Source organism: Ruditapes philippinarum, unplaced genomic scaffold (genome assembly GCF_026571515.1).
Source record: "Ruditapes philippinarum isolate M1 unplaced genomic scaffold, ASM2657151v2 ctg631_1_1_1_1, whole genome shotgun sequence".
NCBI classification, from domain to species: Eukaryota; Metazoa; Mollusca; class Bivalvia; order Venerida; family Veneridae; genus Ruditapes; species Ruditapes philippinarum.
Genome location: NW_026853525.1, coordinates 176,481 through 187,038, shown reverse-complemented (window position 1 = coordinate 187,038; position 10,558 = coordinate 176,481).

Here is a 10,558-nt window from a genome sequence, read left to right as displayed (position 1 = left end):
GAAAGATACAAGTGAAAATATATATGAAAAATATACGTATTTCTCGTTATGTCGCATTGTCGATCAATGACTTTCCTTTTTAGAAAAAATAATTTTGACTCTTGATGTCTTGGGACAAGTAGTAAAATACGAAATGCTCCCTAGAATATGTTTTATACCGCTTGTTGAAAATTTACAACCTCTCTCTTTTGCAAGATGCTGGATCCACATATGCAAACAATTATTATTTTTAGAATTCAATAGTTGCTTCAAGTATACAGGAACATGCGTCAGTAACGTTGGTCATAGAAAGTTCTATTCATGTGGGTTGATGCATTTCTAGAAACTCAAAGATTCCACTTACTTATCTAATGATACCATTGTATTTATATATCTAACTTGTTATATTTTTTGCATAGATTCGATCTTTCTACGACAAACGTTACTGATAAGAAACAACAACAACAAAGACATGGGGTGTTTTAAGATAATTAATACGGTGTCCACATCTTATTATTGACCAAGTTGTACGGTGCCTTTAGAACACCTGGAAATCATATCAAATATACAATAAAAGTGGTGTAACGTGTTCAAACGACAATAATGTACAAATGCATTAAGGTATTTCGATCACTCATATGAACTAAACGGACCAGAAAGTCGTTATCGCAATCAAAGCAATATTTTTCACAGTGCGCCCGAACTGTTTTTAAATATCTTGACTTAGTAAGTGACGAATTTTCAACGTAGTGACCCAGCAAACACCCGACATTGATACAACGTTGGAAATTGGTCGCGACGTCGGCGACCTTCATACAAAGTCAAACCAACGTTGAAATCCCGACGTTTAACAGACGTTTAATTTTGTCGTCGACTCGACGTCGGGTTTTTGTCAGTAATCTGACGTTAGGTAAATTTAATTTATAAAACCAATATGTATAAATGAAAGCAAAAAAAGCAAGAATTTCAAATTTGTTTAGAAAGGGAAAGTTATACATTTATTTGGTCCATCACAACAACAACAGTATCACGTGGGTGGCTACCATAAGATATTCGTTAGGTGGCGCTCGATAAACGGATAGTCATATCAGTATAATATATAATACATTTGCTCTATTTTCTTTTTAATAATAACTAATCTCCTCGGATTTGTCAATTCGTTTATATAATTCAAAATGAAGTTGTAATCATTTTGTGGGCTTAAGTTTATGGTGGTAAATTATTTAGTAAATACTAATTGGTGACTTATCAGATTTTATATTCATTTGTATTGGCGGACAAAAAACGACGGGTTGACAGACAAAGTTGTATATTACAAACAAAAAGAAAAGGGTAGGCAAACTTTATACGTGTGTATTGTTTTCTTTTCAGTGCTAATTTACGCATGTTTGCATGAAATTGACGATTAATTGATAATTGTAATGTTTGACTGGTAAAATGTAATGTCAAATGATTTCGCGAGATAAATGTTTGCGTTTGGTAGACAAACATTTCACTATTGGGACAGTTCACACCAAGACGGTTGACACCAAGGCGTTTCACTCCCTGTTTATACCCAAATAATACCCGTGAAATATACCTTGAATTTAATAACATGAATAAAAAACATAAAGGGAATTTCATTTTGTCTCATTAAGATTGGATATCATAATTGTTAAAGTTTAATTAGTTTATTTTACTTGACTTGAGCAGGGTCTTTCAAATAGAATGGTCGAATATTATGTAAACCCTTCTCGCTCAGTTTAACCATGTCTCGGCCGAATATAGTATAATTTGCGTTACGCATTAAGAAAAGGAAGAAAATTGAATACATGAGCAAAAATGAAAATTCTAACGACATGTTGTTCTTTAAAATTCTTTTAACTTAAAAAAGGATAAATATGTCAAAATAAATGTTTTTAAAGCCATTTATGTTGAAAAATGATGGTTCAGAAAATTGCCGATAAACGGCGCCATTTTGAAAATGCACCAAATTAAACATCCAATATTTGTAAATAAAATCATGAAATATTATACATGCAGAAGACGCGTGGTAAGAACCACATTAGCGTTGTTGGAACGCCTTGGGAGCTCCGATTAACGCCGTTTACAAACACACAAATCTCAAAAGAAACGCCTTAAGCGCGTATATGTCTTGGCGGGCGCGCCCTGAGAAAACAGTGTGATCGCATAGGTTGCTGTAAGAGCGGGACTGTTTTAGAATTTGAATTCTTTGGTCTTTTCTCGCGGTTTCGTCATTTTTGCCGGCAAACTTGTATATTATCTGGTCGCCTAAAGGTCGCAGATAGTCGCAGTCCATCGTGCCGTCACTATTAAGTGGACAATTAAATACAAACATGTATATATGTGGAAACATGTATAAGACAAGCTATTATTTTTTTTCAAATCAATTATCAACAGAAATAATTTTGGAAACTTTTAAAATGTTAGTTTTCCGAAATAAGGCTATTCTAACTTTATATTTTGCGGAATAGTTACATTTCTAATCGAAAATAAATGAAAATATTGTCGAACAGATGAAAAGTAAATCACTTATTACACATGTTTTGCTAATTTATTGTGCATATTCATATAAAACACGCCTACAATTGAAAATAAATGACGTTGGTAACTAGAAACGCAATGAAACAAAATGGCCCTGAAATCGATCATCTGTATATAGGCCCCCGGGACGGGGCCAATTTAAATCCCGGGGCTTTTATTTAAACAAAATTGGTAGCCACCAATTAGAAGATGTTTCATGATTATATCTTAGCTCTAGCTTTTTGGGGTTTTTAAAAGAAAATTTTTAAGTTTTTTCTTTACATATACAGGGAAAACCAATGACCCCGGGCGGGCCAATTTTATCCCCAGGGACCTTATTTGAACCGATTTAGTAAACACCTATTAGAAGATGTTTCATGCTAAATATCTTACCGCTAGCTCTTAGCGTTTTTTTAAGAAAATTTTTTAGTTTTCATTATAAACATAAAAGAAATAACAATGACCCTCTGGGTCGGGGACAATTTTGACCCCAGGGTTTTTACTTGGACAAACTTGGCAGACATCCGCTAGCAGATGTTTCATGCTTAATATATTAGCTCTAGCTATTTTTTTTTTTTAAGAGACGACTTTATTAGTTTTTACTATATAAATATAAGGACAATCAATGACCACCTCCGGGCGGGGCCAATTTTGACCTTAGGGCATTTACTTAAACAAACTTGGTAGACACTGACTAGACGATGTTTCATGCGAACTATGAAAATGGTTTAGCAGTTTATTAGGAGATGTCGTTTAAAGTATAAGTTTACAGACGGACGACTGACGGACGGACTCCGGTCGAAAAGCGATCAAATAAGCTCACCATTTGACATGTGTGCTAAAAAGGAACGCTAGTTAAATAAAATCCGTATTTCCATCATTAGAATAAGTGCACCATTAGTTGAGGCTTTTTATATATCTAAATATTAATGAAAAGACGGTTAAAATCTGTTCTATCAAAACTTAAAAATAATAACATTGCTGCAATCCGAAATTGAGAAATAGCAACCTGATCCAAATGTCAGATAACGATCAAAGGATCAAAATCCATTCCGAAGTTAAATGTAGATTATCTTTGCAGAATTCACATGTGTAAAAAATGGGAACCAGTCGTGATCAGTGGAAGTAACAATGGCAAGTCATGCGATAAGTCTATTTACAAATATAATGGGCGTTTAATTCAATTTTGCATTATTTAATTCAGACTTGCGTAGTAGGTAACTCTTTCATATTGTGATAAATCATTTATAGTAGTAAAATGTTTTGGAACATTTAACGGCATATGCCAGTACGGGAAATTGACTGTTTGGGAAGTCAGAATTGGGGGTTTCCCTACATCCCGAACAGGAAGATTGTTACTATATTTACTATATATTCATTCGATCTTAAAACTTAAAATGCAATTTTAAACTAGAAAATAGAATTAGGTTTTTATCTCTCAGATTAAAAAAATCCCTTTTTTGTGATATTTTAAATGGTCATTTTCTGCAAAAATGTAAAAAAAAAAGCAGAGCTTTCTGATTCGGAAACAAATTTCCCAATCGGGGAAAATCATTTAACAAATTTGTTTAAAAGTGTTGTACAAATTTAAACCATAGCAAGAAATGTCTAACGACATATATGTCTGCCTTTCTAGCCCTTGACTCATATTTTTGGTATTTTGGTTATTATAAATTATTATTATCATAATTATATAGAAACATGCCATAAATGGGTACGGTGAAGTGTTCAGTTAAAGAAAAGGAAAAATAATAGCCAATATAAGGCCCAAAAACTGAATGAAAGTTATCATTATCAGAATGAGCGGAAACATTTTGACATTAAAATGCTATTGTGACCTTGACCTTTGACCTAGTGATCCCAAGATATATAGGGTCATCTACTAATTATGATCATACAGTATGTGAAATATGAAGACTGATAAAAAAATTTTAAAATAATTAACGAACACCACGTGGTCTACCAATATATGACTTATTGGAAATATAAAGATTTTGTGATAAATAGTATTTTTTTAAGATAATGAGCGGAAACCATTCTGACACTTAAGGCCCCTGTAACCTTGAATTTTGACCGTGTGACCCTAAAATTGATAGAGGTAATCTTCTACATATGACTAATCAATATGTGAAACATGCAGACATTGTGATAATGGTTTCAAGATAATGAGCGGAAGCCATTCTGACATTCCATGCGCTTGTAACATTGAACTTTGACTAAGTAACTGCAAACTCACCAGGGATCATTTACTAGTTATATCAAATAATAATGTGAAATATGAAGACTTTGTGATAAATAGTTTTTAAGATAATTAGTGGAAACCATTTGGTCTATCGTCGGAACGACATACAGACCCATCGACTTTAGCAAAACAATATACCCCTTCGTCTGTGTGGAGATATAAATTAAAATCAAGTTATCAGAACCAGACGAAATATATCAAAGGAAGTTTTGAGAAATATGGATACTATAGACAAAATTAAATTACTGTATCATATTGCAAAGGCTTGTGTCGAATATTGAGAACATAGGGATGAAGGTTAATAAAATTGATCAAGCTTCATCTCATATTAAAGAAGGGAATTTTAAATAATATTTGGAGTTTTGCAACATCAGATGCAATCAATAGAAGGAAAAATCTAAATGAACGACTTGATATTATTAAATAATTTAATTGAAATCACTCGTACACAATATAAGTCCTATAAGTTGGATTTTTGTCTTTTCAGTCGTCTTCACATCTACAAAGACACGTCTTATAAAAGCAAACAATGCTCATTCTCAGCTCTTACTGTTTTTTTTCTGACGTCAATTTCTTTGATGACTTCTGAAGCCTTATGTCATTATTATTGTCTATAGTTGTTGTTATTGTTTGACGTATATACCTGTAGTAAACTGAGAAAAGAAGACACAACGTTGTAGTACTTTATCAACTAATATACGACATTGTTGCCGTGACACAAAAAAATGAATCTACAGAAGTTAATTTTATTACGGTGCGGCAACAGAAGCGTTATTTCGAGTTTTGTTGGCAAAATCGAAGAAGCGAAGGAAAAATCAAATATAATAGAATTCAACGCTTTTCTGGAGGCTCTCGAATCGAAGACAAATACGTTAGATAAGAAGATTCTTTCTCAAACTGGAGTCAAGTATCGAAGAAGAACTCATTACCACTGAAGAATATAAGCTTGAACTCGAGATTGAGTTACGGAAACTAAGATCGTATCGTCAAATGATCTCACAGACGGACGGTCGTACGAGTGAAATTACCGTGAATCATGAAGTAATTAGTCATATAAGAGCAGACGATAAGCGGGAGAACTTTACTGATGGAGCAGACGCAAAGGAGACAGGAAGTCATGTCAACATTCAACTTCCGAAAGGAAATAGTCACTTTGCTGGTTCACATAACAGCCTAGGCAGCAATCATTCTTTAATGTCGGCAAGTTCACAGTATCATAGGTTACCTTAATTTGCATTACCAAAATTCAATGGCGACATTTTAAGCTCGCAGACATTTTTGGACTCGTTTGAGTCAACTTTTCATCTCAAGTGTAACTTAACGGATGTACAAAAAGTTTCATATTTGAAGAGTCAGCTTGAAGGAGAGGCGAATTGGACGATTGATGGTTTGGCACTTACAAATAAAAACTATGCACGTGCGACAGAACTTTTGAAAGAGAGATATGGCCAAAAACATAAGATAATAAACGCAACAATGCAAGCATTGCTTCAACTACCAGTCCCAAAAATACTTTTCATATTCGTGAATACTATGATAAAATGGTGACATACATTCATGCACTGGAGTGTTTGGGCCAGCAACAAGAATGTTAAGGCGATTTACTCGTGCCTATTTTGCTCGACAAACTTCCGGGAGAAATGAGAAAAATCTAGCGAGAGGTCACGGTGACAGAAATTGGTTGTTATGTGACTTACGTAGAGCTATTTACAACGAAATTAATATTATGGGAGCCGGATCATACAACTCGATTCAACCGGAAGTGGAAACTTACGGATCAACTGTATTACTAATCACTGGGACAAGAAGTATCAGAAATTCGAACAGTGCGCATGTGACAAGAACTGGAATTAAGTGTTACTTTTGCGAGGAATCTCATAGAGCTAAAGATTGTCGGAAGTATCCTGATGTAGCGTCAAGGTTAAATGTTATTAAGGAGAAAAAACTGTGTCTTAACTGTTGAGGTAAACATCACGCGTAAGTCTACTAAAAGATGCCAGAATTGTAACAGAAAGCATCACACAACTATGTGTAAGTCTGATAGCGGTCGTAATTCCAAGGCAAAAGTTCTACACAGCACACCTCTGATGCTACAGTGATTTAGTCTTCCGCGCATCAATTTTGATATGGGGTATTGCTTAAGACAGCAATGGCTGACGTTTGTTATAAAGATATATGTAGCCCAGCAACCATACTTTTTGACGAAGGAGCACAAAGAACTTTTATCACCGAATTTTATCGGACCAGCTTCAATTAGAAAGGGGAAAATCCGAAACAATCCGAATATCTGCGTTATGGGGCAAAAATAATCAGATGCAACACTTTGACCAAGCTATGGTGTATCTTGTTACAGACAAAAGACAGCAGATACCACTGAAAGTTCTAATTGTCCCGACTATAGCGACTCCTATAGATAACACACATAGCTCCGACATCTCTAGTTTGCCTTACCTTCAAGGGTTAAAATTGGCACATCAAGTTACGCATGAGAGATTGTTGAGGACGAGATTATACGTCGTACAGGGTCTACTGCCGAAAAGTCGAAAATTGGATACCTTTTGTCTGGACCGATCAATTCAAGTAAAATTAGCAGAAATGTTGAACAGATTTTAAACGTGATGGTCTCTCATATACCAGAGGACATATCGATAGAACGTTTCTGGAGGCTAGAAAATCTCCGAATAAAATCAGATGACACAGACCGGAAGTTACAAGACGAAAGACAACAGTATCAGCTGACGTCAATCGACTTCAAAGATGGAAAGTATACTGCACGGTTACCATGGAAAACTGACGACCCGGAACTACCTACAAATTATGATATTGTCCTTAAACGCACTGAAAGTACAGTCCGAAGATTGAGCAGAGAACCCGATTTGCTAAGAAAATATGGAAATATCATTGCAGAACAAGAGAGACGAGGGCTCATTGAAAGAGTTCAATAGAAAGAGATCCAGACGAAAAAGCCCAACCATTACATTCCACATCACCATATAAAGGAAAAATCCTCAACTACGCCTATAAGAATTGTTTACGATTGTAGCTGCCGTAAACATCACACCATGTCAGTCTGAATGATTGCCTACAGTCAACACCCCCAGTCTTAAATGAACTTACCTCAATTCTGCTGATATTTCGTTTGCATGCGTATGCTGTTTCAACAGATATTGAAAAGGCGTTTTGGCAGGTAGGATTACAAACAGATGATGAGATATGTCAAGATTTTTATGGCTGAAAGATCCGAATGACCACAACAGTGACTTTTCAACTTATCATTTTAAAGTTGTGCTTTTTGGTGCAACCTGTTCACCATTCATACTCAATGCAACGATAATAAAACATTTAGCCAACAATCCACATACGACGGTATCAGAAATGTTACGTCGAGAATTATACGTCCGATAACGTCATATTCAGTTTCAAAAAAGAAGAAGAATGCCTTAATTTCTTTAAAGAAGCACGCATCTTGATGTCTAATGGCGGAATGAATTTGAGATATTGCAACTCCAACAGCAAAAAGTTACAACAAGAAACCGGCAGAGTAAACACATAAGATACTGACGACGTCACCAAAGTCCTAGGTCTACGTTGGGAGCCGTCAACAGATGAAGTGACCTATGTGAAGAGAGATATCCCTGTTTCTACTCATGTAACAAAGAGAGTGATATTGAAATATTCATCTCAGATATACGACCCCCTTGGAATACTATCCTAAGTTACCGTTCGAGCCAAACTTCTGTTACAGGACATTTGGAAACAAAAGTACGAGTGGGATGTACCACTTCCAGAAGATATTTAACAGTAATGGTCAAGTCTAGCGAAATACTTGAACACTGTTGCCACATTTAAATTCCCGAGAAGATATTTCTCTGAAACAGCCGAAACCGGAAGTGAAAGCCGGACAACCTTGCACATCTTCGTGGATGCAAGTATTAGATCGAACGCTGCAACGGCGTTCATCTGTAACGGGAAAGATTCAACTTCAATTCAAGAATTTGAAGCCACCGATCCTTTATCAATATATCAACTTATAAATAACTAAATAAAAAAGTCTTCCGAACATGCCGGTTTTTAATCAAAGGAAACCTCTTATGTTAAGAATACTCTTTTGAAGAGTAATTTGTAAAGTTTAGGCCAAATACATGCATAAAAACGTTTATTGCAAATTCAAAAGAAACAAAAGAAGAATGAAAGAAGAGAAGACTCAATAACAGGATAATATACGCTCGTTAATACGATTTTGACAATTAACGTAGATAACTCTTTTTGAAACGAGCCTAGCTTTTCGCAGTTTGATACTAGAATACCCGGTGGCTAGCATATTTCACATTCATTTTTTTCTAGCAACGAGGAATTGTTATGAGCATATGCATCCAAAACTCGTATATGTACAGATCAATAATTGATATGAACCTAGTTACCAAAAACACGTCGGAATTGAACATAAATGACAGTTGGAACACAGAACTGAGCAGAATCTCTGACTTATTGTCGGAAGAGTATACGTGTAAAAGTAACTTCACGGAATGTCATGACAATAAAGACAAGCTCTTGGAAAAGAATATGTTTGCCTTTATCAATTAAAAATTAGCAGAAATGTTGAACAGATTTTAAACGTGATGGTCTCTCATATACCAGAGGACATATCGATAGAACGTTTCTGGAGGCTAGAAAATCTCCGAATAAAATCAGATGACACAGACCGGAAGTTACAAGACGAAAGACAACAGTATCAGCTGACGTCAATCGACTTCAAAGATGGAAAGTATACTGCACGGTTACCATGGAAAACTGACGACCCGGAACTACCTACAAATTATGATATTGTCCTTAAACGCACTGAAAGTACAGTCCGAAGATTGAGCAGAGAACCCGATTTGCTAAGAAAATATGGAAATATCATTGCAGAACAAGAGAGACGAGGGCTCATTGAAAGAGTTCAATAGAAAGAGATCCAGACGAAAAAGCCCAACCATTACATTCCACATCACCATATAAAGGAAAAATCCTCAACTACGCCTATAAGAATTGTTTACGATTGTAGCTGCCGTAAAACATCACACCATGTCAGTCTGAATGATTGCCTACAGTCAACACCCCCAGTCTTAAATGAACTTACCTCAATTCTGCTGATATTTCGTTTGCATGCGTATGCTGTTTCAACAGATATTGAAAAGGCGTTTTTGCAGGTAGGATTACAAACAGATGATGAGATATGTCAAGATTTTTATGGCTGAAAGATCCGAATGACCACAACAGTGACTTTTCAACTTATCATTTTAAAGTTGTGCTTTTTGGTGCAACCTGTTCACCATTCATACTCAATGCAACGATAATAAAACATTTAGCCAACAATCCACATACGACGGTATCAGAAATGTTACGTCGAGAATTATACGTCGATAACGTCATATTCAGTTTCAAAAAAGAAGAAGAATGCCTTAATTTCTTTAAAGAAGCACGCATCTTGATGTCTAATGGCGGAATGAATTTGAGATATTGCAACTCCAACAGCAAAAAGTTACAACAAGAAACCGGCAGAGTAAACACATAAGATACTGACGACGTCACCAAAGTCCTAGGTCTACGTTGGGAGCCGTCAACAGATGAAGTGACCTATGTGAAGAGAGATATCCCTGTTTCTACTCATGTAACAAAGAGAGTGATATTGAAATATTCATCTCAGATATACGACCCCCTTGGAATACTATCCTAAGTTACCGTTCGAGCCAAACTTCTGTTACAGGACATTTGGAAACAAAAGTACGAGTGGGATGTACCACTTCCAGAAGATATTTAACAGTAATGGTCAAG